General features: G+C 47.0%; 1 protein-coding gene and 1 pseudogene across 1 annotated transcript in view; both read right to left on the bottom strand.

Moving 5' to 3' along the window:
- The window catches only part of Tbca (Tubulin binding cofactor A), a 67680-nt gene extending 44593 nt beyond the window's left edge, over positions 1–23087 (bottom strand). The window contains exon 1 of the mRNA XM_068383558.1: positions 23031–23087. The gene's annotated coding sequence lies outside the window, so the exon portion shown is untranslated. The remainder of the gene's footprint in view (positions 1–23030) is intronic.
- On the bottom strand, positions 11279–11397 carry LOC137650314 (5S ribosomal RNA; annotated as a pseudogene).
- Positions 23088–23672: the final 585 nt, after the last annotated feature.

The raw sequence follows: 23672 nt of genomic DNA, 5'->3' as shown, positions 1-23672 counted from the left end.
ATAGGTTGTGGGGCATGAGGAGAGGAAAATTCAACGGAGCGAGATGAACTTCTCCTGACTCTATCTCTCTCTAGCCTACGTGTATATTTCTGGAATTCGAGAAAATCGAATTCCGAAAGCCCAACGCATTCCTCACATCGATCTTCCAATTGACAGGTTTTATCCCGACAATTGGAACAAACGGTGTGAGGATCGATAGAGGCCTTCGGAAGACGCCTTGAACAGTCCCTAGCATTACACTTTCTGAATTTAGGGACTTGAGAAGGGTCAGCCATTTTGAATTAGTCAAAGGGGAATTCAAAAAACTATCCAAGTCGTCAACAAATAATCCGATATCAACAAAAGAATGCAAGGATTTATTGAAGATAACGTCTGCAAAGCGAAAGCTCAAAACTAGAAATGTGTACTTCACCAAAATATGTGAAAACCAATCCAGTAAGCAACAGCGAATTTAGTAGGTCTTGCCGGTGGCACGACAGAGAGAAAATTGAGTTCTGTGTTTACATTGAGTACTGAGTACCTGCACGACAGATGGCGCTGTTGAAGTACACCCCCTACCTGCATAGCGATCGCTGGCGGATTTTGAGCGTAGAGTTTTTCTGTCGGGCAGCAGAGCTGCAGCTTATATATAATCACCGGCTAAGTTTAATATTGAAAAACATGTTATTTGACCAAAGGAAAAAAATGAAAGGTTTTTCAAATAAAAAGTTCCTTTAAAATAGAATATAAAACATTTAAGCTTAGAAAGAATGAACAAAACGTCAGAATCGATTTACTCTTACTGCAAAGTGAAACCGTGATACACTCTCTCTCTATCGTAACGATAGAGCGCATGTTGAACGTCCTGAACGTCAACAACTGCGTAGCATAAATAAACTAAACGTTAGTTCATCTTTGAAAACAGTACGAAGACTATCAAAGAAATTCTTTCATAAAATATTACAATTAAAAAGTTTTAAATCCTTAGCTCTTTAAAAGCTAATTACGATATAAAGGGCTCAACGTTGATTAACTTCGGTTTCCAAGTTAGGACCGCCTACTCTCAGGAAAGGTCGCATATAAACAAAACATTAAAATTTATTTTTATATGTTTATAATAAAAGGAAAGTTAATCGAAGAGGCCTAATAAAGGCGGAGAGATATAAAATATATAGAGGAAAATCTATAAATAATTTATAACGTGATAAGATAATTACTAAAAGCCTAAACACACTTCCGTCCAAGGGAAGGGTCGGCCATTTAAAAGTGAAAGAAAGTCCATACTCTCTTTGTCACCATAATTAAATCTATCCAAAACGAGTTCAAGAGTTAAGATGAAGATAAAACACCTGCATTGCGAAAGCTCAAAACCAGAATATAGTACTTCACCAATATGATGTGAAAAACTCCAGTTTAGCAACAGCGAGTAAAGTACGTCTTGTCGACACGTCGACAGAGAGAAAAATTGAGTCTTTGTTTACATAAGAGCTGGGTATCTGGTCGACAGATGGCGCTGTTGGGCACACCCGCAACCTGTGTAGCGATCGCTGGCGAGTTTTTTCCGTAGAGTTTGTCTGTCGAGCAACAGAGTTGCAGCTATATATTCACCGGCTAAGTTAAATATTTAAAAACAGATGTATATAATCGAGTAAGCGTTTGACTATCGTAGATGTTACTAAAATGTGAGAGTACTATCTGAATGGGCATATAAAGTGACCAGGTTGCTCATAGAGCTAGCTGAATACAGTTTCTCAGAGAATTATTAGTGTCTTAAAAGTGAATGTTGATTACTTAAGCATTTCAAAGTCTAATATAGTAATTGGCTTGGATATATACATTGGATAATGTTTAGATATTGAAGTCATAAAAGATTTACTATACTCATACCAAAAAATTTTAAAAATAATTTGTATTTTCCCAACTATGCAATCCCTGCATCCTTTCATAGGAGTATAATTTTAGCAAAGCTCGAAACTCACCTGTTAAAATTGATAATGAGGAGGCAGGTTACAGGGAAGCCTTTCTCCCTGCCAGGCCACTAAGTAGCCACTCTGACCTTCAACTATGATTGATTGAACCAACAAATGACTCACTGTCAAGGACACCAAACAGTCATACCAATATGGCTGGTATTGGCCAATTACCATAAATTCACGTGTCAACCAAGCGTGACAAATGCAGAGATGACAATTAGTATTCTCGCACTTTCGGGGCATCATGTTATACTTCCAAGGGAATATAACATTGCTTATTTCTCTCATCTTATTTTCAGTTATCCCAATGCTGTTGCCAGTTATTTCAAATCAAATTCTTAATTCTGGGTAAACAATCATCACAGAGAATGGGATACCTTCTTGGAAGCAACTCAGCTGCAATATTCTTTGCTAGTAAATCTGCCTTCTCATTTTCCAACAAGCAAAATTAAACTGTTATACCTCTCAGTCCAAAGGTTACTTTAATATCTTTAAAATGGTATTTTTATCATAAAATTAATCTTTAAATATACTTGCCTGGTAGTTACATATATATAGCTTAAATCCCGTGTTTCGTCACGCGCACAGCAGAAATTCAAATTTTGCGGCAATCGCCGCCATGGTAGTAGGTGGTCATACATGAGCGCCATCTCTCATAGGTTACTAGAACCATTCCCAACATTCCTCAGAAATTCCATGCCCCTGTTTTCAGAGGGGAGGAGGGAGGGCCCTTTTATATATGTAACTACCAGGTAAGTATATTTAGTTGATTGACACCATTAGTGGTGGGTAGAAAACCTCATCCCATCGGGAATTCGTATAATTATTAATAGCTACAATTAGTAGTACCAATAATCTGGCTCTTACCTGATAAGGAAGCTGGCTTCATAGTTATTCTGCCTTATTTGCCTGCATTCCTTAAGAGACTCAGCGACCCACCAAGGGGGCTGTAAAAGTCTCTGTGGGGCTGCCACAAGGTCCTTGACCTTAGCGTGGCTAGACCTCCACCCTTGCTACCCTGGCATAGCCAAGGATAATGATTCTGACCACCTACTCCAAAGTTAAAAACACACATAAAAAACTAACTTGACTTGCATCCCAGACTGTGGAAGGCTGCAACAACCTTCACAGACAGCCTGTGAACACAAGTATAAGAAAAAAGGCAAGGGTATATAATAAAAAATGTTAAAGGGAAGAGGCAGTAGACCCTTCTCCAACTACGACGCTGGAGGTAACATAAGGACCCAGGGAACAACAATTTTCATATTGTGTCTGGACATCCTTGAGATAACAGTCTGTGAAGATTGATTTACTTCACCAGAAAGTAGCCTCCAAAATTGACTTCATTGACCTATTGTGCTTGTAAGCCATAGAAGTTGCTACAGCTCTAACCTCATGTGGTTTTACCTTAAGGATAGGGAAAACTTCTAGCTTCACAATTCTGGTGAGCTTCCCTTATCAAATCCTTAATGAAAAAAGCCAGGGTATTCTTTGATAAAAGCAAAGAGGGTATTTTAACTGAGCACCAGAGGTTGTCTGCTTGTCCTCTCAGGTGTTTGGACGCGTGCAGATAAAAATTTTAAAGCTCTCACTAGACAAAGGCCTCTCTCCTTTTCCCGACCAATTAAGTGAGATAGCTCTGGGATGGTAAAAGATCTTGGCCAAGGTCAATAAGGATTCTCGTTTTTGGCGAGAAAGCCTAGCTGAAGAGAGCAAACTGCATTGTCTCCATTAAAGCCCACCTTCTTGCTGATGGCTTGTAACTCTCCTATTCTTTTGGCCGTAGCCAATGCAATTAGGAACGCCAGGACTACATCCAGATTCCAGGAGGGGGTTGGATTGTCCTTTCTCTTAGCGGTCTCAAAAGTTCTTATGAGATCCGGGAGATCCTTGTTACCTGACCCGTCAATGTGTCTGTGACGAAAGACGGAGGCTAACATGCTGCGGTAACCCTTGATGGTAGGTACAGCCAGCTTCTCTTTTGTTCGCAGATGCAACAGAAAGTCTGTTATTTGGGCTATAGAGGTACCGGTAGAGGGAAGTTTGTTAGTCCTTCACCATTCTCTAAACACGTCCCACTTAGATTGATAAACTCTAAGAGTTGATGTCTTTCTAGCTCTCGCGATTACTAGTGCAGCTTCCCTTGAAAAGCCCTTCGCTCTTGCCAGCTTTTCGTTAGTAGAAAAGCAGTCAGATTGAGAGCGGGGAGATTCTGATGGTAACTCTCTGTGTGTGGCTGTTTGAGTAGATCGCTCCGACTTGGTAACGTTCTAGGGGTATCTACCAGCCACTCCATCATCTCTGCAACCCAAGGTGTCATGGGCCAAAACGGAGCTATCAGGATCATACGGGCGTTGTGTGATTCCTTGAACTTTTTCAGGACTCTGTCCAGGATCTTGAATGATGGAAAAAGCGTGCACGTTTAGGTCCCCCCAGTCCAAGAGAAAAAACGTCAACTGCAGCTGCTTCCTGGTCTGGGACTGAAGAGCAATACACTGGCAACCTCTTTGTCAACTGTGTAGCGAAGAGGCCTATCGAGGGTTGACCCCACAACATCCAAAGGCTGGTGTACACCTCGTGATGTAGGGTCCACTCTGTAATTAGAACTTGTCTTCCTCTGCTGAGAAGGTCCGCCCTGACGTTCTTTTCCCCTTCTATGAAGGGAGTTATCAGGGTTATGTCCCTCGCTTTCGCCCACTGTAGTAGATCTTTAGCAGCTTCATAAAGTGAGTCTGAATGAGTGCCTCCCTGCTTCTTGTTGTAGGCCAACGCTGTGGTGTTGTCTGCGTTGACCAGAACTAAGTTTCCTTGGACTTCCTCCTGAAAGTGTATTAGTGCTTGGTGAATGGCCACTAGCTCCTTGATGTTTATATGCCATTCCCTCTGAGACTCTTCCCACAGACTCGATATCTCGGCCTTCCCCAGTGTTGCACCCCACCCCATGTCTGAGGCGTCGGAATACAACAATAGGTCGGGGTTCCTATGATAAAGTTCGAGGTCCAGGAGTTTGTTGGCATTGTGCCACCAACTCAAGTGATTCCTGATACCCAGAGGAATCGGCAACCACTTTTCTAGACCTTGACCTCTCGTCCAAAATTTGCAAGATGAAATTGAAGAGGCCGTTAATGAAGTCTCCCCAGGGATACGAACTAATCGATCGATGAGAGGGTACCCAGTGGACTCATCCATTCTCCTACCGAGCAGGACCGTATGTCAGGAAGCGTCGCACCTTTTCTAGGCACTCTAGAATGCATTTCGGGGCTGGAAAAGCCCGAGAAACCACTGACTGAATCCTCATCCCCAGGTATATGATGTTTGTGAGGGAGTCAGTTGAGATTTTAGGTTCACCACTAGACCTAGCCGTTTACAGTATAGCGTCAAGGAAATTGTAATTGAAGACCCTCCAGACACTTTCTTGCGACCTGGCTCTGAGTAGCCAATCGTCCAGGTACATTGATATCCCTACTCCCTTCAAATGTAGCCAGCGAGCCACGTTGACAACCACTCGGGTGAAAACGTAGGGAGCCTTGCACAGTCCAAAACAGTGTGCTTTGAACTGATAAGCAGTTTCTTTGAACACGTATCTCAGAAAATTTCTGTAGTTTGGGGGTATCGGAATGTGGAAATACGCGTCCTGCAAATCTAACGACACCATCCAGTCTCCCTGTCTGGTGCCTGCTAGGACTGACGCAGAAGACTCCATGGAAAACTTGACTTGCTTATGAACTTGTTCAGAAGACATGTCCAGAACAGGTCTCCAACCCCCTAGTTCTACGCAACTAGAAAAAGTCTGTTGTAAAATCCCTCTGACGAGAGGACTTCTACCACTTCTATTGCTGCTTTTGACAGCATATGGTTAACCTGCTCTTGCAAGAGCTGTTGCCAGTAGTGGAATACTGTACAGTACTTGTGTTTGTAGATTCAGATCACTTTTGGGTTTTGGTTGCTGCTTGGCGTTAATAGGTTGACCTCCAGCAGCCATTCTCTGGTCTCTTCTAGACAAGCTCTCCCACAAAAGGGTTGATGCGTGGGAGCAGCTTCCTTCTTCCTAGCTAAAAGGTTAGTCGGAAGCATTTCGCCGCAGTCCTTTGAAAGCAGATCTTACGTTACTTGTGCGTTATAGCTGCCGATAAGTCCTTCACTAGCTCTGAAGGGAAGAGGAATTTGGTCAAGGGAGCATACAAGAGCTCTGCTCTCTGAGCGAGAGTCAATCCTGACGACAGGAAAGAAAACAGCATAGCTCTTTCAATAAAACCTGTTGTGAATTCGACCGACCCATTCCTCACGGCTTATTTAGACAGGCAAAAATCATCTGTGACGTCTGCAAGGACTCCCAGAGTCCAGACCATCAAGCTGAAGACCTCGATTGTTCTGAAGACGTCCTTCAGCAAGTGAACCATTTCCAACATGGACCGCATCACCTTAGCCTTAGTCATCGCTGAACTACGTGAGGCGTCAACGAATAGAAGTCTACTTGGGAGAAGGTAGGAACTTCCAAACCGAGAACCTTCCCAGGCTTGTACCACACACAGGATCTAGAAGCCAATCTCGTAGGGGGAAAGGAAAAGGTTGTCCTTCCTTGTTCTTTCTCTTGAGAATCCAATCGTTCAAAGTCGAAAAAGACCTCTAGACCGATCTGGCTAACACCGTTTCCTTGAAAGAGGAAGATTCCTAGGGTCTACCCTTCAAAAACTGCGAGGGCGGGCTCCGAGGTACAGCCTGCTGAAAAGTCCTCCGGATATAAGTCCGCCAGAACTGCAAGTAATCTTAATATCTGCTGCATGAAGAGCTTTCTGCGTTTCCTCCTCTGAGATCTATCCTGGCATACCTGATAAGGAAACTGGCTTTATAGGTTTTAATGTCTCATTTGCTAGCAATCCTTGAGAGACTTAGCGATCCACCCAGGGGGGCTGTAAAAATCTCTGTGGGGCAGCCACATCCTCTAAAGGGTTAGCGATCTCCGAAGGAAAACAAGTGGGAGAAAACACACGCCTCAACTTGCATGCTTGTGTCCCGCATGCATTCGGCATGCTGCGAAGAAGAGTCATGCTGCGTCCAGCATTTTTCAAGGGAGAGTCATGTTCAAGTGCTTCCAGCATAAGTCCATCATGCTGCAAGGAAGCGTCACCATAGCGACCCGCATGCTGCGAGCGTAAGTCCTGCTCGCGTGCGTCCCGCATGCTGTATGCGCATCCAGCATGTCGCGAAGGAGAGACACTTGCTTGTCCATCATGTTGCGGGGATAAGTCCTGACTCCATGCGTCCAGGTTGCTGTAAGCTTCCAGCATGCTGAATGTGTCCAGCATGCCACGAGGGAGAACCTTGGCGCCTCCCATAACACGTCCAGATCGCTGCGAGGGAGCGTCCATAAGCGCTGCAGCTCGCGTGCGTTCTTGCTGCAAGGGCGCTCTCGGAACTATGACGTACGCGATTCTGACGCGGAGGAGCGTCCAGCTCGCGTGTGTACAGCATGCGTTCAGCTCGCGTGCATCCAGCATGCTGTGAGGGAGCGTCAAAATCCTTGCCGCCTCCCGTAACGCGTCCATGAGCGCTGCAGCTCGCGTGCGGTCTTGCCGCGAGAGCGCGCTTGGAACTGAGACGTTCGCGATCCTGACGCGGGGAAGCGGCTGGCTCGCATGCGTCCAGAATGCTGCGAGGAAGCATCCTGTTTGCGTGGGTCCAGCATGCGTCGCGCATACTACATGCGTCCAGCATAATGTGAGGTATCATCAAGATCTATACCTCCTCCCGAACCGCGTCCAGATCACTGTGAGGGAGCGATCTCGACGCTCAGTTCCATGACGAGCAACTCTCTTGTCTAGCAGGAAGGGAAAACATAAAACGCCAGCCTCGCGTCAACCGACGGCGAGGGTAACACTTTTACCTCGCCTTTCCAATGGCGAGGGTGAGCGTACTGGGATACGTCAACAGGATCGCTCGAGGGGACGTTCGTTCACTGATCAAGGTCTAACATCTCCCTTCACCTTTCGACTTTCCTTCTCCGAGGGGTTGGGGAGCATGGAAGAGGTCCTGGGGTAAGAGTATGACGGACACGAACGAACGCACCCTCCACTTCACTGCGTCATTTTACGTGCCACCGAACACTAGCACTTTTAACTATTTCACATTAAATCATAATCGACCTGCCCGTTGCGAGAGATTATACTTTCGCCAAGGGCTAGAAAGAAAATACAATAGGTTATATGATTAATATTTGTATTCTCAAAATCGAAATATTAAATAACGATACAAGTATTGTGAAACAATAACGATCATCAGGAGTACTACCTAGCGTAAATTGACTGTATGCTCGTGAAATCTCTATATAAATCGAAAATTAACTAAAGGAAATACAGTATACTAATAGGACAAATATTACTTAAAAATAATATATTTCCCTACATTATAAAAATTAAAATACTTATGCTTAGTAAGATGACAAATTCGAAGATAATTTGTATTTTTCCTAACCATACAAACCTTAGCTATTTACATTGGGTTTACCTTTTAGCGCAGCTGAAATGGCGAGCCATTAGAATTTAACGAGGGTGTATTACCCCCGCGCTAGTTAGCGGGGGGTAGGGGAGTGGTAGCTAGCTACCCCTCCCCCTCCTCACACACAGGTGAATGCTCACTTTCACTTAGAGGTAGGACTTGTCTTGGGGGACAGGGCTGGCGGGCAAATATGTGTAAATAGCTAAGGTTTGTATGGTTAAGAAAAATACAAATTATCTTCGAATTTGTCATTTGTTCCGTAACCAAAATACAAACCACGCTATTTACATTGGGTGACTTACCCCTTAGGTAGGGTGGAAAGTCCCCAGCCATACTGGCTTTGGCTTTACCCGGGGACTCAGAATCCGAGTGGGTCGCACTCGAAAAAAGGAGTCCCTGCACCTCACAAGTTCCTTGCTCCGCAAGGAACCGTGTGGCCTACATAAGCTTGTGTGTGAAGGAAGAAGTGTGACCCGTCCTAGGCAGTTGACCTGGAGTTCCAGAAGGAACTCTGGGTTAGGACGTTCCCAATACCACCTCGTCAGGGTATGGGGGACGCGACAGTATTGACTCAATACTCGAAACACAAGGAAGCATGGTTTACCTGCAGAGGTTCGAGGTCAGCTATGCAGAGACCAGGATGCTGCTTCCCCGTAGAGGGGATGATGAAGAAAGATATAAGGGCCAGACATACTTCTTTCGTTCATGCAGACTAAAACCTGATAACAATGCCCTCAACCTTCTGCTACCTGTCCAAAAAGGAGCCTGAGGTTAGACCAGCTGTTGTGTAGCCACCACAGAGCGATAGAAAACGTATCGAAACTCCTGTGGGTCACGCCCTGCAGGAAGAGGGCTGCGAAGGTCATTAGACGCTTCCAGACTCCAGCTTGTAGCACCTGCGTCACAGAGTAGTATTACTCGAAGGCAAGGGACGTTGCGATGTATCCAACATCGTGCTGTAGGGCGACGTGACGGGGGAGGGTCTGGAGACAGGTCGAGATGAATGTCCTTGAGTCCGAGCTGAAGAGGTATACTGATGACTCTCCCCCGTGTCCTCCTTGTGCTCCCAAATCGGCTGCAACTGAGGACAAACTGCAGCTGTTCCCAAAGCTAACCTCTCGATTCCTTTACTGGCAAGAAAGAGAAGGTCTTGGGACATCAGATACAGAATGGAGACACGAAATCTTGAAGGAATTGGACCGAAGGGCCGGGACCCCAAGATTCTGAGTCTAGCCAACAACTCAGGAGCGAACCTGAATGTTGCCTTCCCCTCTTCCTTAGAAAGGGCGGAGTCGTACGAGACCAAGAAGATTGCTTACACACTGGCCGCGGCCAGAGTGAGCAGGAGACCCAAGACGGAATACAATCCGAGGCCTGTCGTAAAGGGTCTTGAGAAGATCTCTTAAGGGACTAAAAAGTCCGAGCCATGCTCCAAGTTGGAGGTCTCCCTCCAACTAGGGCAAGGACGATCGTAGCTTCGCATGAGCGAGGAAAGATCCAGCGGGCAGGAAAAAGTTATTCCTTTAAGCCTGAAGGTCAGGGAAAGGCTGAGCGACAGGCTTCATTGCCGAGAGCGGAAAGGAGTTTCCTCCCGCTGCAAGGCAATAAGACCGCTATTGCTGGAGAAGAGGCCTCAAGGGAAGAGGTATATCTCCCACGGTACCAACCACCGAAGACTCTTCACTTTGCCTGGAAGACCCCTGCGGATGACTATCGCAGATGATGCGACCTCCGTCCCGCGACTGTAGCGGGTTGTCTCTTCTTGAGGAGGAGGCGTAGTGTCTCCAGGCATGAAGCCGAAGCGACGCCCCGGTTCGTGAAAGATGTTGCAGTGTGGTTGTTTGAGTAGTCTGTGCCGTGGGAGAAGCTCTCCCTGGAGTTCCGTCAGGGGAAGCAGAGGGTCCAGAAACCGTTCTGCGCATAGTCCCAGTGGAGCTCTCCCATTGAAAGGTTGACAGACAACCTGGTCTTGTTGAGACCCATTCTCCACAGACAAAAAGGAGGGGAGACGCAGGCGTCGAAGTTGTCCCACCATCACCGGAATGCATCTTGCCAGAGTCTCAGGGTCTGAGACTGGGGGGAAGAACAGCGGAAGCTTGAGGTTCCAAGCTGTCGCGATCAGGTCCCCCAGACCAGGACTTGCTGGTTACTCAAGGCCAAAGACCCCCAGGTACACTCTCTCTACGAGGCTCTGCTCGGATAGTCGGAGAGAACATTCCTCTGCCTGGAATGAGAGAGCCGATGGTGGTATTGAGAGTATCTCAATCATCTCGGTATCTCTACTGCAAGATGTGAAGGTGTGAAAATGCGTCCTCTGCTGGTTAGAACACGCCAGAATCATGAAGTCGACGCGCACGGAGCGACTCGGCTGGAGCTGTAGGATCTGTAGAGGGGCCAGACTACGGCCCCTAAGCCTGCCTGAATGATGGAGAGGCATCCTTCAGGTCCTGACCATAGGCCTGGACCGGAACATCCCCCCCCCCCTTTTCTTTGACGAGTCCGAGAACAGCATCAAGAATGTGGGGAAAGGACGAGAATATCCACTCCCATCAAGAGGTTCCATAGGTCAACACCCATTGCAGGTCTAATAGTTCCGCTGGTCCCATAGGGGCCAGGAAGTCCGGTTAATTGTTGCCTGAAACCACCGGAACTTGGACCGCCCCACATGGAACTTATCCTGAGGCAACCGTTCGGACTATAGACGGGTCAATGAGGAAAGGAGAACTAGGAAACGTTCCAAGGTAGGGCTGAAAGCTCTGCTTGACTGAGAACAGGTACTGCGACTCTCCTCAGCCTTGCCACAGTCAACTGAAGGGAAGGCTCGGAGGATGTGGCAACAGAATCTGGCGTCCCCAGGTGGTCACCCATCCAAGTACCAACCAGAACCGACGTTGCTTAACCTCGCTGAACGGACGAGAAGCGGGGTTTCCAACGTGGTAAGGCCGTTGACTCAATATCATGGCCAGATACCCAGATGTTGAGGCAAAAGAAGAGAAGGCTCCTAGCAAAATACCATGAACCCACACTCATGGTAAGCATCCGGAAGCTTGTCCCGGCGCTGAAGAAGGTCGAACCCGAGCCTACCGGAGTTGACCAGCCCTCCAAAAAGCGGAGGAGGCGGAAGCCTGCACCTAAGCGGCCATGAGGAAAGCAGGGAGAGTTCTCTGGGGAAAAAAACCTGCGATGCCACGGCGGGATCGCCACACTGCATCATAAGCAGGAATACCTGCAGTCTAGGCTGAATTCCACGAGCTCCCTGGAAGATGGATGGAATGGAAACTGAAAGTACCCGTCCTTCCGAACCAGGGTTTAAGGAGTCCTGTCGCCTCGTTACCAGTCTGATCGATTCTGCTGTTCTACGCTGGCCAAAGTTTGTTTGACAAATTGATCAGGGCTGAGAGGTCGACTACGGAACTCCCGTCTCAGATACTTCCTTACAAGAAAGGATCGACTGAAGAAGCCGGGGGTAAAGCCGTCGATGATCCTATGGAGGACCTTCGCCTAAGGTATGGATCATTCTGCCCAAACGGGCAACTCTTGCCGACGCTATGGCAAAGAGGTTCAGAGACACTGAATTCGCTGACAGAGACGGCAGGCGCGATATCCTTGGGTGATCACAGAGATCGTGCGGGAATGGGCATCGGGAAGCTGTCATCCGGATGAGTAACCTTAAGCATCCTCCCAGCGTGAAACCTGCAATCCTAGAGTTCGTGAACTCTGCCGCTCCCTTTAGGACTATGTCTCCCCCGGGGGAGCCTCCTGTGCCATCTGTTCCTGACAGGAGGAAACTGCAATTGGACACCTTGTCTCAGATGTCGTAGCCGATAACTTAGGCCGACGTGGTTGAAAGAAAAAGGCGCTGGAGCCCTGCAGAGCCTGGAAGAAAGCGCCTTGGAGGAGTGAAAACGGAAGTCGACTTCCTCCGCACAGCCGCTGTCTAAGTCTCTGTCCTTGGGCACAAACAATCTCTTCTCAAGGATGGCCCTAGCTCTGGCACTCTTCAGACCCCGAGACCAGGGCAGAGCCGCACTGGACTTCGGGGGCTTCCGAACGTCAAACACTTCAACCAAGATCGTGTCTTTGCCTTCACGGGGGGCGATGACTGGATCCATAAGCCTGTTAGGTTGCCTTATCAGGCTTGGCTTAGGACCTGCCAGAAGGTATGTTCAGATTCCTGCTGTTCTCCCTGCGGGCTGGCAGCTAAGTCTCCTGCCCCAGGGATCTCTTCCTGGGGTGAAACGTGGACATTCCCCCGGGTAGTCGTGGGTTCCTGGCAAATCCTTGAGGAGGATTTCGGGACAGTCTTGGAGTCCTTGGATTCCCTCCTGGGAGGGATACAGGATCCCAACAAAGAGCTTCGAGGGGCCCCTTCCTCACGAGATGATTCTCCTCCATGAAGCGAAGTCTCCCCCCTTGGTGCCGAGGGGAAGACTACCGCCCCACTGGACTCACCTGAGGACGGAAAGGCCTCGTCCACGGGAGAAGGAAAAGGCCCTCGAGCAGGAGAAGGGGCCTTCGCGACCGACCTCTTGGGAACCAACTTCGCCCTGGGGGAAGTCACCACGAAGTCCACTCCTCTCTTTCTCTTCAGCGTAGGAGAGACAGCCTTTGGTTTGTTACCCTGGTTGGCGAGTGCTGGTTTCATAACCCTCACTAACGCCCGCGCCAGAGGACCAAACCAAGTCTGTTGCTCCACGGACACAGAGTCCGAAATCCTCGCTAAAGGGAAAGGGATCGGGCGATCCTTTGGAGTGGACACCACAGTACCTGCCTGAAAAGAAGGTGGGGAAGAATGATGTACTGACCTCTCCTCAGTAGTATCCTTGTCCTGCACTACCAACCTGTGTTTGGGTGGAGGCGATCCCGAGCGTTGTCTAGGAACACGCGTTCCTGCTGCTACCCCCGGCTGCGGAATTCGCCGCGAACGATGGTCGCGCGGGCTCGCAGGCGAGTGGGCGCGAGGGTGGGCAGGTGAATGAGTGCGTGTCCGAGGCAGCGAACGCAAGCGTTGGCGCGATGGCGAGGAAACGCGCTGCCGCGTGGGTGAGGAAGACCGCTGGCGATGTGGATCAACAGGAGATCGGTGGTGAGCTGGTGAGCGCTGACGCGCAGGTAGGCAATGGCGCGTTGTGGCATGGTAACGCGTTGGCGAGCAACAGCGAGCAGCATGCGCCGGTGAGCGATCGCGCGATGGCGAGCTAGTAGCCGGCGAACCATGTTCATTCAGAACCTCCGGCTGACGAAGCGTTGGAGAACGTTGGCGCGCAGGCTGTAACACACGCGGGCGATCCGGAGATCGCCGAGAAACAGGCGATCGCTGACGCGTAGAACGCTGGTGAATAGGCGATACCAAAATCTCCTGAGCGCGCTGACGAGCAAGTGAACGCTGGCGCGTAGGCGATCGTTGACGCGTGGGAGAACGCTGGCGAATAGGCGATACTAAAATCGCCTGTGCGCACTGGTGAGCAGGTGATCGCTGGCGAGCAGGAAGTCGACGCGTGAGATCCTTTGAAGGGACAGGTGGCGCGGCGAGTTCACGAGCAGGAACAGGAAGATCGCAGGCGCGTTGGCGAACATGTGCTTTGACACACGCGCTGAACGATGTCGCGTAGCCACAGGGTCAGAAGACTGATGGCGCAGGGAGCTCAGCAGGAACTGTAGGATGGTCAGAGACCGCAGGGCGATGATCCTCAAATGAGCGCTGACGCTCAGAAGAGAGCTGATGAGCAGGAGAGCGCTGGCGAGAAGGGCGAACATCAGGAGAGTGCCGACGAGCAGGAGAGCGCCGACGAACAGGAGAGCGTTGGCGAACAGGAGAGCGTTGGCGAACAGGAGAGCGTTGGCGAACAGGAGAGCGCTAGCGATCAGGGAGCGCTGATGAGCAGGAGAGCGCCTGTGCGCTAACACTGAGCAGGAGCAGACCGTTGCCTGTCCGCCGGGAGACTGATGTCCGTCGGAAGACCGTTGTCCGTCGGGAAGACCGTTGTCCGTCGGGAAGACCGTTGTTCGTCGGGAAGATCGTTGCCCGTCAGACTGCTGTCCATCTGCATCAGGCGGATGAAGGAGTTGTAGGCTGCAACCGTAGATTCAAAAAGGCGCCTCTTAGCACCCTTATAGGGAGATGAGAGGCCCTTACGACGAGGCGGACGGTGAGCCTTACGGCGAAGGAGGCCAACAGCAACCGCAGCAGAAGAATCCTCCGAAGAGGAGTCTCTATGAGTGTACTCTCTCGCGAACGAAAGAGAAACACTTCGTAGAAGAGACTGGTCAGCCAGTGACCTAAAAGGAGCAATCCTCCGAAGAGGGGCTCCTGCAGTTTCCCAGCCCCTTGAGCGAAACTGCAGGTGTGACCGCTCAGCACCAAGAGCATAGTCGCACGAAAAAAAGGCAAGAGAAGAACCCCCCAAAAGGGGAAAAACTCAAGCCTGGACAGGAAAAACTTCCCTCGGAAGAAAAGTTACCCATCCAAGGAGGCAAGCCTCCAGAGTTCTAAAATGAACTGGAGAGCTGTCAATCGTCACGGGAGTACTTCCAGTAGAAGGAGACACGTCCCTGACGAAAATCCAAAGGGGAGGCAGCAACAGCCGAATCCCCAGGCCTCCACAAGACAGCTCACACCGTAGCCATATTACAGAAACGAACTAGATCGGTAACTGTAAAAAAATAAAAACAAAAAACATTAGTACACATTCATTCCCCCGGGAAGGCTCCGAAGAGGAATCCCGAGGGAAAGGAAACAAGAATTACACAACAGGCAAGTGCCCTCACAACCACTTACACTCACGGAAGGAGAGCTGTAACCAAACAGAAATATAACAATCATAATTATGAAACTATGTAATTATGTAATTTAAAAATGAATGAACACTAAAGAAAGAACGAAAACCCCGAAAGGAATCGTTCTACAAGCTGAAAAATTAACAACTACAATTAGATTCATAAACTAATCGAGACAAAACGTACGGCGTAGCAAACCCCCCCCCCACACGGGAAGGAAGCTACAAGAGCGTAGTAACACGTAGTAAAAAGGATGAACGACCTCAAGAGAGAGAGAGAGAGAGAGAGAGAAAGACCGAAGTCAAACTCGTTCGCAACCCATAAAATTACGCCGTGGTGGCCTAACTGCCGAGGACTCCACGGAGATATCGTACACTACACACACAACTCTGAAAAGGAAACTTACTGAATTCTATACTCAAATATATATACAAACATGAAAACATGTTTACATATATATTGAGTAAAAGAAAAGTAAGCGATTAAGTAAAGACAAAACAAACAATGGCTGCCAAGCGAGGACCAAGACAGAGACGTCTGTCCTAGTCCGAGCCAAAAGTGAAAGTGAGCATTCACCTGTGTGTGAGGGGGGGAGGGATAGCTAGCTACCACTCCCTTACCCCCCGCTAACTAGCGCGGGGGTAATACACCCTCATTAAATTCTAATGGCTCGCCATTTCAGCTGCGCTAAAAGGTAAACCCAATGTAAATAGCGTGGTTTGTATTTCGGTTACGGAACAATTAATATTTTAAACATTTCTTGCAAGAAAAAGAAAATAATTCACATATTTGCAAGTCATACTAAGTAGATTACGTCACAGGATTGTGACGTCATCGCGATGGCGGACTGATTTCCTTTAAGGCATTCAGATCTCGCCCTACTAAGAGTTTACATCACATAATTGTGACGTTAGACTGTTTTAATGTTTTTCCTTCCATTATATCTTTAAGAGTAGTTCGTTAGTTAATAAAGTAGGGGGAAAAAATTCCTTGATCCTATCCATTTCAATCTTACGAACATAGAAAAGAAAACAAATACACACATGCCCTCTGCTACATACTGTGTGGGGGAAACAAGAGCAGCTTGAAAGCCGGTCTAGCCCTACACACAAAGTTTAACAACAAGGAGCCATCTTGAAAATCAAGTTAAATCAAACTGGCCAAGTTGGACCAACAAAAAACTATCTTATTTCGTGTGAAAAGGAAAATCCAATATCTTCGATAGTTGAAAGGCAGCGAAAGCCATTAACAATAATCAGACAAAAGGTACTTTACCAAATTGTAGAATAAAGTAATACTGTATATCAGTGAAACGAATTTCCTAGGTGTTGACTCGATCAACGGCAGGGAATTTCTGAGGAATGTTGGGAAGGGTTCTAGTAACCTATGAGAGATGGCGCACATGTATGACCACCTACTGTCATGGCGGCGATTGCCGTGAAATTTGAATTTCTGCCGTGCGCGCGACGAAATGCGGGATTTAAGCTATATATATGTAACTACCAGGGAAGTTACATATTTAAAAACTAGTTACAAGAATTAAAAACTTCTAAAGCTTGAAGGACACTTCTTGCATCAATAGAAATAGCAAAATTACCCTCCTCCTTCGTTAACTGAAGGAATGTCGCTTGCAGACGTTCCTGCTACAGAGGAGGACCCTCTAGCTCTCTCTTGCAGAAAAGCTGCCCATGCTTTTGCATTCTTGGGCACCGTCTTGGTGTCCTTAGACTGAGATGTGGCAGAAGTTCCTCCAGCAGAGAAGGTCTAAAAGGTTCTTCTCGCCCCAAAGAGGTCTGAACCTCTCTTGCAAGAGGTTCCGAGTTTTTCGGTGGCCTGGAAATGGGTCAAAGTTCTGATGGAACTAACTCAATCAGCGAAGGCCGGAAAGTGGGCATGAGGGTGATCTTCCAAGGGGATCGGGATCAGCTTGGTGGAGGCCAGCCGGAAGAGGAATGCTCCGTAGGTCTCCTCTTCTTTGTTTTCAGGACCAGTGTCAACTGAAGGAATGAGAAGTCTTGCTGGAAGTTAGACGAACCACTCACAGCTCCATAGGGTCTTCTGAAGGGAAAGACGAACATCGAGGAGTGGGGTGGGGGTGGGGGGGGGGCTGAAAGTGACCGATTGCCTCCTAGGGTCGCCTGGAGGAGAAGACAACAAGAAAAACAAGACCAACTTTTCCAAAGCGATCCTTGGCATTGAAGCTACTGCTGTTGTAAGCCTAGAACGCTGTGCTGGATGATGGGTCGTATCTGCAACAGCCTGCCAGACCCTATTGACCAAGGTGTTGAACCATGATGGTGGTTTTTCCACAGTCGACAGGTCTGGAGTGTTCTTGGGGAGGCCTACAAGTAGAGATTGCTTCCTTGGGGATCACTGCTTCCTTACCCAAGTCAATTCGGACAAGCGTCTGCAGATCCTCTTGCAAGGTCTTCCGGGGGGAGTATGGGGGAATGGAGACCCTTGCAAACCTATTGGGAGGTTCTCTGAACTCCTCAGGGAAGGAAACAGGGCATTTGCCTCTTGCTGGCTAGCCCGGGTGAAGTGTAAACTACTCCAGAACAGCTACTGATGAGAAGTGCTCTTTCTCGCTTCCCTAGAGCAATCTGAGTTCCTCAAGTTAATATGTGAAGGAGAGGGATCGCGCTCAGAGTGCTCTCTTTCCTTGGTCGCGCTCCGGGCGCGATTAGATGAAAAATCGCTCCAACGGGAGTGCTTATTACGCTTAGGAGAACTCTTTCGTGATGAAGAGCGAGAACGTCTTGTAGAGCTCTTCTTACAGCGCCTAGATGATCCCTCGCGAGAGAAAGACGATCGCGAGGCAGAACGATGATGCGAGGATGCACTCTTCTTATGTTTATGACGAGCGCTTATCGTCTCTCAGCGAGACATTTCGTGAAGAGATAGAAGGCGAGGAAGAGCAAGAACGATAGGGTCTATTCCTATGTCGCCTCTCTCTCCGACAAGAACGTCTGGGCGAAGGTGAGCGAGCTCTCCTTTTCCTCTTCTCTCTCTCCCTCCTATCCTCCGAGGAGGACGAAGACGATGAGGAGGAGGGGGAGGTATAGCGATAATCGCGCTTGCGACGTTGAGGTCTCGTAGAAGCGCAAGCGAGAAGCGAAGTAGGCGCCGCGGGAGCTGAAGTTACTACATCTGCCGACACTTTAGCGGCCGCTGACTGGGTTGATGGGATGTAGGCGAGGTCTGGAACTCCCGAAAGTTCCAAAACACAAGGGACCTGAGGTAAGACTGTGCCCGCGAGGAACTGGTTCCACACTTCCGAACACTGGTGTGCCGGTGATGGTTGCTGACGAACAGGAGGGCGTTGATGCGTTAACGAGCGCTGAGACGGAATCGCCAAGTCAACCACCACTGTCCGACAAGAGGACGGATGGTAGATCGACGATCGACGAGAATGCGATTGACTAACCAATGGGGAACGATGCGACTGACGCAAGGGTGATCGGCGAGTCGGTGAAGGGCGATCAGGCAATTCACGAGCAGCAGGTCTATGGGCAAAAACTTGACAAGAAAGCAAACACTTAGCAGCTGCTTGCCACGTGTGCAAACACTGTTGAGCAGGCAACCAATGAGCGGTAGGAAGATCCCGATGCTGACAAGCAGGCGATTCCCAAACTGTAAGCGCTTCACGAGATGTTGGTTGACGAGTAGATGAATGCCGCGCAGGAGCCTGACAAGACGGAGAACGCTGCACAGGAGCACAACGAGCAGGTGAACGATACGTAGATGGACAGCGAACAGTTGTATGATGCTCTGAAGAAGAAATGTGTCCTTTAGAAAGAAGCACACCCTCGAGAAGGGAACGCGAACGATCCCTTTCAGGCGAGTTACGAACCGAGGTTCGTAGGTGAGAAGAGTCCGATGAGGCAGACGGGGGTCGGGAACCAGAAAAGACATGATGGGGCAGGTTTCTCCGAAGAGGAAGGCTGAGGGGACGAAGAACGGAAGAATCATCTTGACCGAAGGCAAAGCGGTGAGTGAGTGTGGCGAGGTCTCCTACCACAAAGACGATGTTCCAAAGCGACCGGAGATTCAGCAAGCTGATGGGCAGCAGGCCTCCGAAGAGGAGTCTCTATCCTTCACGCGAATGAGAAAGGGGAACACTCACAGGAGACATGCCTTGGACTTTGCTCCCCACCCGATGGATGTTTGTCAGGGGGAGAAGCGCAGTCCTTGGCAGCGGTGGCGGAAGAAGTAGCAAGAGAGTTCACTGGCAGGGCAGCAGACAAAACCTCCGATACCACCACATCAACCAAGATCATGGGGTCAGCCTCCAAAGTTGCGATCGCTACAGCTCAGCGCCCCAGTGATGAAACTGGAACAGAGCCTCCTTGGAGGGCAGGGCGGGCAACATCAAAGACGACCAAACCTTTAATAAGAAAGAAAGACACACGGCCTCCCTCCGGGGGGAGTGGGGGGGGAGCCACCTTACTAGGGGAGGAAGCACTGTCTCTTGAGGACCGAGGTTGACCGGGTGTTAAGCGGCCTACACTACTACTCAACGGCTTCCAGGAGGAAGCCATTTGAGTAGGAGATTCAAAGGAAGGTCAGGCAGCAGAAGCAGCCTTTGACTTATTCTGTTTTCAAAAAACTTTCGAAGAACAATCCCGCATGAACTTGTTCTTATGCCAACGACCAAATCTTTCCCACGAGGAGGCAGACTACTCTGTTAGTCTTGTCGCAGTGTTGATCTCTGCAGACAGGACAAAGGCGGTGGGGCATGAAAGACATGAAGGTCCGAAGGTATGGCCCTTCGAACCAAAAAAATCCAGTTTCTTACTTGGGTGCCCCATAATTGTCTTTTTATAAGGGGGTCCAAAAACTCATGAACAGGAGGTTTGCCCCAATAATCATGGTCAGAAATGCATAAAACACAATATAGCAAGTAAGAAAAATATAAGGTTCATGTATTTGGCTAGAATTTAAAGTATCATGTATTTACCGAATACAGGCACTGGGGTGTCTGCCGTTTATGGGGACAGGGATATCTTTCTTATTACTAGCCAAATCGTATTTCATTATGGGGTTGATGTTCTTTACAATTTTCTAACATACCGTGAATTTAATATTTCATTCCGTGATCATTCCCGCGAAAAAGAGCAGATTTTCCTACTTAGTTTCCAACTTTCCCGATAGATAGAGCCCGTGTCATCCCAGTCTAAGAAACCTTCGGTTTTACAATTTAATACTGGTTTTACAATCTAATACTGTCCCGTCAATCTACATATTTACCCCTTCGTTAAGTTTGTAGTTTTTAAGGACACGTCATGTAATCATTCCCGTAAAAAGAGCAGATTTTGGACTTTTTTTTACTCGATTTCAAGAAACATTCAGTTTTACAATTTAATACTGTCCCGTCAATCTACATTATCTAACAAATCATTCCCGTAAAAAAGAGCCGATTTCGGACTTTTTTACCTCGATTTTCGGCCGGTCAAAGGGCTGTCCCCATAAACGGCAGAGGCTCCGGGGTAAATATGTAGATGGACGGGACAGTATTAATTTGTAAAACCGAACGTTTCTTAGACTGGGATGACACGGGCTCTGTCTATCGGGAAAGTTGGAAACTAAGCAGGAGCTACCCGTGACTTGCGTACGGACCGTGCTGAACTTAGAAAATATTGCCGTGGTAAAGGTAAATTGTGTTATTAGTCAAAACGATAAATTAACATCATATTATGGTATGTTAGAAAATTGTAAAGAACATCAACCCCATAATGAAATACGATTTGGCTAGTAATAAGAAAGATATCCCTGTCCCCATAAACGGCAGACACCCCTTTACCCCTTAGTTAAGTATGTAGTTTTTAAGGACACGGTACCTGTTCCGTATAGTTTCTCTGTGAGTGATATTTTCGAGTTTATCTCCCGTATTGATCAGATTGATGCAATTAAGACCCTCAGATATATACATCTACGTGATTTCACTCGTGTTACCCCCGAATTCTTTCACTATTTATTTCGAGAAGGCCTCTTAGGGGATTTTAGAGGTACATGTAAAAAGTGTAAAACAGGTGATGTGGCCCTCATGCGTGATGGCTGCAATGTGGGCAATGAAAAAATCCAATTATTTCTGGAGGTGTAAGAACCGCAAGTGTCGCCGAAAGTTCACAATGCGGCATAAATCATTCTTTGAGTGAAGGACCAAGAACCGGAGGATTTTGGTTTTAGCGACTACGAAATTTAAGGTAAGCCTGAGTAACCTATAATATGATCATGTGGATAAGATATAATTTTGAGTGCTGCCCAAAGCTTCTTTTCTGTAGGAGAGAGACTTACGAAGGGGGTCCGGGGGCTTGCCCCCGGGTAGGGGCAGTGACCTGGGAACTACTAGGATTGGTTAGGTTTGGTTTGTGGGGTTTGTATGTTAGCAACAGTGTTTGGGGGGTCGCAGGGGGGCGTCAGCCCCCCCGTTTAGTTCACGATGAAGGTAAGGACATGGCTTGTAGGTCAGGTTAGGAGGGGAATTTTGGGTTAGTTGTCCATTTTTCTCGCACATTTCCGACATCCATGACCAGAGGGTTCCTAGTATGTAGATTGTTGGGACAAGCATTTACAAAACCAGTGAATTTAATATTTCATTCCGTGATCATTCCCGCGAAAAAGAGCAGATTTTCCTACTTAGTTTCCAACTTTCCCGATAGATAGAGCCCGTGTCATCCCAGTCTAAGAAACCTTCGGTTTTACAATTTAATACTGGTTTTACAATTTAATACTGTCCCGTCAATCTACATATTTACCCCTTCGTTAAGTTTGTAGTTTTTAAGGACACGTCATGTAATCATTCCCGTAAAAAGAGCAGATTTTGGACTTTTTTTTACTCGATTTCAAGAAACATTCAGTTTTACAATTTAATACTGTCCCGTCAATCTACATTATTTAACAAATCATTCCCGTAAAAAAGAGCCGATTTCGGACTTTTTTACCTCGATTTTCGGCCGGTCAAAGGGCTGTCCCCATAAACGGCAGAGGCTCCATAGTTTATATATACTAATTTATTTTAATGTTATAATTCTAAAACTTTTCACATAGTATATTTATTTTCTCACTGAACTATTTTCCCTGTTGGAGCCCTTGGGGTTATAGCATTGTATTTTTCCAACTGGGTTGTAGCTCAACAAGTAATAGGTCATTAGGAAGGTAAGGACACGGCTTGTAGGTCAGGTTAGGGGGAGGAAGTTTGGGTTAGTCGTTGTCCATTTTTCTCAAACAAATACTATTTCACCATAGTTACGACGAATGGTATAAATATACAATTACCATTACTTTTTCTTGACAAACCACCCAGATCATTTTGCTATATTATTTCTTGTGCAATTATTCTATTGTCTTAGGAAAAAAATAGTTTTTCCCTAGGTTACATTACCCCGTAATAAAGTACAATAATACCGTCTTATCAGCAATTCTTGGTACAGAGCCCCACCGTAAACTACGCCTAGCAGACCAATGGCAAGTTAATCACCCACAAGAAATTTATTTACAATATGGTTATAACAACTCTAGAATCAACATGAATTTATGATGTATACCAATTATATGATCAAATTAAAGTTAGGGCCATATTCAGGGTCACGTTAACGCCTCTAATCTAGCTTACCTCTTGCACCACAGCACACGTTTAGCTTCTGTTTAATTTTCAATGTTTATTTGACATCTACACTTTTGACACATAAACGAATTAATAAAGACGCTAGAATAGATCGAATGAAAAGTTAATACAGTAAAGAATTACCCAAATCCAATAATAACAGGCGAAAACTGGGTTACGGAAATTCAAAACAAACTCACACTACAGACGATGTCCAAGTTAGGATTAAGGATACAATTTGGAATGTACGACTTGTATTTATATTCCACCCGACAGAATAGAAAATTGTATTGTGTCAAGATTTATTGTCAAAATACTTCCTTAAATATCCTTTAATTCGATACAAATTGATTATTCCATATTATCAATAAGATATATTATAAAAATAAAATATTTATTTTGTATTTGGTGACTTACAAGATAGTAGAAATCAGGCATCTTTTGAGAGATATTCTTGGTTTAGCTATCACCATGACAGTCGAATTTCATCAAATTCCCATTGTTTCTATCAAAGACAGTAAGGGTTGTAATGCCTTTGTTTTCTATAAACGTTGGAAAAAAGTAGGAAAGTGTTAACAAAAATTCAATGATGTATATAAATAAATAGTTTATAAGGTAGTTGTATATAAAATTGCATATCAGCCAACGTAACTAAAAAATGAATTTCTTTCTCACGTAGCGTGACATCAGTTTGGTGAATCATGGTCATCCTACATTATGATAAAGAAACGTCGATTAACGCTTTAATTTTTACCCTTTTTACTTTGACGACTGCTTTTACGGTCCCATACAGCAGCAGGGGAACCCTACTCTCTAAAGGACCTCCACTGTCATTTTATCTT

This window comes from Palaemon carinicauda, chromosome 11 (genome assembly GCF_036898095.1).
Source record: "Palaemon carinicauda isolate YSFRI2023 chromosome 11, ASM3689809v2, whole genome shotgun sequence".
NCBI classification, from domain to species: Eukaryota; Metazoa; Arthropoda; class Malacostraca; order Decapoda; family Palaemonidae; genus Palaemon; species Palaemon carinicauda.
This window is presented reverse-complemented; position numbering and strand designations above follow the sequence as displayed.